At 32.1% G+C, this 3,825-nt stretch overlaps 1 non-coding gene across 1 annotated transcript; it reads right to left on the bottom strand.

Annotated features, from left to right (window-relative positions):
* Positions 1-2,564: 2,564 nt before the first annotated feature.
* On the bottom strand, positions 2,565-2,671 carry LOC139846169 (small nucleolar RNA R71). The gene has a single exon (XR_011758906.1). It is a non-coding gene; the product is annotated as a small nucleolar RNA R71 (small nucleolar RNA).
* Between the last annotated feature and the right edge of the window lie 1,154 nt (positions 2,672-3,825).

The following is a 3,825-nucleotide window of genomic DNA, read 5'->3' as shown; positions in this document are numbered from 1 at the left end:
GCACTTTTAATTATCATACTTTTTAATTATCGCAAGTTTATTTTATCGCACTTTTATTATTCGCAATTTCATTATCGTTATTTACTTTACGCTTTAATTTAAGTCTTGTATTCATTTTTAATATTTTACATTTGGTTTTAACTGCGACTAAAGTCTTAAAATCGACAAACCGGTCATTAAACGGTAAAAACCCCCCTTTATAATAATAATATTACATATATATATATTTGTATTTTTATAAAAGTAAACTAATATAGCGTTGAGCTTTGTTTAAAGATTTCCCTGTGGAACGAACCGGACTTACTAAAAACTACACTACTGTACGATTAGGTACACTGCCTATAAGTGTTGTAGCAAGGTTTAAGTATATCCATTCTATAAATAAATAAATATCTTGTGTAAAATTGTATCGTATTTAATAGTTTTTCCTAGTAAAATATAAACTATTTTGTATACACCTCGCATAACATCAAGTATTTTTGGCGCCGCTGCCGGGGAAATTTATCTTAAAAGCCGAAAACGCAACGCTAAAATATAAAAAAAAAAAAAGATTTTTAGTTAACTTTTATTAAAATTCGTTTTTGTAAAAATACGTTTTAATTATTCAAAAATATAAAAAGAAAAACAAAAATATATGTATTTTTAAGATTTTGTTAAATATTTAAGTTTTATAAGTTTCTTTATTTTTATTTTAGTTTATAAAAATATAAGTTTTATTTTAAAATCTTTTATTTATTTAAAAACAGAAAACAGAAAAAAAAATATAAATAAAGAAAAACGCGTAAAAAATTCAAACCTGTCAGCTGAATTCTGGAACCCCGCGACTCGCGGGGTTTGATGCAATAAATGCCGCGACTCGCGGAGCCTTTCTGACAGGCGACAAAAAAACCCTAAACCAGCATTAATTACGGGTTTTAATTAATTATTATTATTATTTAAACCTAATTATTATTATTATTATTATTATTAATTTTATTTTAAGATTTACTTTTTATTTAATTTGTTTTATTTAGTATTAATTAGTTTAATTAATTTGTAAAATTAGTAGTTTTATTAAATAAATAATATAAAAATAATATTTTTATAAAAATTGTACTTATTACAACTTTTTGTATATTTTTATATTTTGTCCATTTTTAATCATTGTAGCATAATATTTGTATTTTTAGCTCATATTTAATTTTAAACTTAGTTTTTGCTATAGTTATTTTTACTCCTAGATTTTTAGGCTTTGCCGTAGAATTCCTTAAGTGCTTTTTCTTTAGACTAAGATTTAGGTGCTTTAGAATTTTGCGACGCCTTTTTAAGTTTTAGTTTCTTTTTAAGTTATTTCCATTTGGGATTTAGTTTTTCCTGTAAGCTTTAATATTTTTAGACAACTTTTACTATGTACCAATTGTCATTCCAATTAGTAATTTCAATTTGCGATTATAATTTTAAGTTAGTTGTAGTAATAAGATTAGGTTAGTTAAGTATTTTTAAGTTTTTATAAGTTTCTTTTATTTTTCCGTCACCTTTTATTTTTCAACCATTTTTTTTTTTCGACCTTTTTCGACGAACTCTTTTTCTCTCTTATTTCTCGCCATTCTAGTTTTTAGGACATAGATTTTTATTCTACTTCTTATCTAAATTTCTTAAAATTACGAAAATTTATTTTGAGTGGTTAAATTGATAGACATCAAAATTTTCTGGTTCGTAGTAATAGTTGGATTTGTACGTGGACCGGGTTATTGGAGCCAAACAGTCCTCAATTATATTGAGACCAAACGAATCCTGCCCCTCTGCTGCATCTTTTGGCTATTCGAAACGTGGGCAAAATCAGAAAAGTCTATTAATTGGATAACTTATTATAATTTTTCTTTCCTTTTAAAAACTAATAGGATATTCAGTGAATGCACCGAGCAAGACGTTCACCACCTTTTGTACGTTCACCACCTGTAACTAGATCAAGACATTTAGCAAATATTGTCGCCGTTGATTTTTCTTTAGAATCGTCATCTAGTCGAACAAGAACTCCAACTCAAATTTCCGATAATCCATCTTTTGAACCCGACTTCACAATTAAGAACCCGGAGCATATTCAAGGACAATTCCAAGATCTTGAACCACTAATTATTCCTCCTGAGCCACAAACCATTAAATCAGAATCCTCTAGTGATTCGTATTCAACAAATTCAATTATGGAAGTAACGGAACCTCTAAGTATGGAAGATCGAATGAGAGCCACACGCACGGGCCAAGGTCACGCCATTATTAAGCCAGAAGTTAATGCGCCAGATTATGAAATCAAAGGACAAATTCTACACATGGTAACTAACCAATGCCAATTCAGTGGTGCACCGAATGAAGATCCTAACGAACACCTTCGTACGTTTAAAAGAATTTGTACACTATTCAAAATCCGAGAAGTGGAAGATGAGCAGATCTATCTCATGTTGTTTCCTTGGACTTTAAAAGGAGAAGCCAAAGATTGGTTAGAATCGTTACCTGAAGGGGCGATTGACACATGGGATGTCTTAGTTGAAAAATTTCTTCAAAGATTCTTTCCGGCATCTAAAGCCGTGAGACTTCAAGGAGAAATTGTTACGTTCACACAAAAGCCAAATGAAACATTATATGAGGCGTGGACAAGATTCGGAAGGATGTTGAGAGGATGTCCTCAACACGGTTTAGACACTTATCAAATAGTACAAATATTCTACCAAGGCGTCAACGTTGCTACACGAAAAGACATCGACATAACAGCTGGTGGTTCCATTATGAAGAAAACCGCAACTGAAGCTTACAAAATTATTGATAACACAGCCTCCCACTCGCATGAGTGGCACCAAGAAAAAGATATTTTTCGTTCATCTAAAGTGGCTAGAGCCGATTCTAGCCATGACTTTGATTCCGTTTCAGCAAAAATAGATGCTTTCGAAAGACGAATGGAAAAGATGAATAAAGATATTCACGCAATACGAATCAGTTGTGAGCTATGCGGTGGACCACACTTATTGAAAGATTGTCACATTGAACCAACATTGGAACAACGAGAGAATGTTTCCTATATGAACCAAAGGCCTGGAAATAATTATCAAAATAATTATCAACCGCCAAAGCTAAACTTCAATCGAAATCAAAACATTCTTTACAATCCAAAAGGACCCGAAAATAACTGGTATAACCAACAAGGTCCGAATAACCAACCAACTCAAAACAACACTTTCAATCAACAAAGACCTGGCTTATATAAACCACAATAACAAACCGAAGAGAAAAAGTCAAATATGGAAGACGTGGTATTCAAGCTAGTTGAATCTCAAACACAATTTATTGAAACTCAAACCCAAACGAACGAGAGATTTGATCAGTCATTAAGAACTCAACAAGCTTCCATTTTGAATCTAGAAAAACACGTAGGTACTCTTGCTAGCATGATGAGTGAGAGGGAACAAGGAAAGCTACCAAGTAATACTGAAGTAAATCCTCGGAATGAGAATGTTAATATGGTTTCAACGAATTCTGAAAAACCAGCACCAGAAGATGGGAAGGTTTTAGATGAGAGTAACAATGAAGAAGTTACACCACCACCACCCGAGTATGTAAAGCCAGTGGTGGCACCATACAAACCACCCATCCCGTTTCCAAGAAAAGGAGTTGAGTATGAGCAAGTAATAAGTAATAAAGATTGTGATACTTCTGGAAAGAAGAAGAAGAAAAAGAATAAGAAAGTACAAGAAACAAAAGCCGTAGAAGTAAACCCGGTGAAGACAGTTCCACCAAAACCTCCACCTAGGGTAGGTGATCCGGGTGAATTTATTGTTCCCTGTCTACTTAGTGATT

This window comes from Rutidosis leptorrhynchoides, chromosome 4 (assembly GCF_046630445.1).
Source record: "Rutidosis leptorrhynchoides isolate AG116_Rl617_1_P2 chromosome 4, CSIRO_AGI_Rlap_v1, whole genome shotgun sequence".
In the NCBI taxonomy this organism is placed as follows: Eukaryota; Viridiplantae; Streptophyta; class Magnoliopsida; order Asterales; family Asteraceae; genus Rutidosis; species Rutidosis leptorrhynchoides.
The sequence above is the reverse complement of the archived record's forward strand: the minus strand, read 5'-3'. Positions and strand labels throughout refer to the sequence as shown.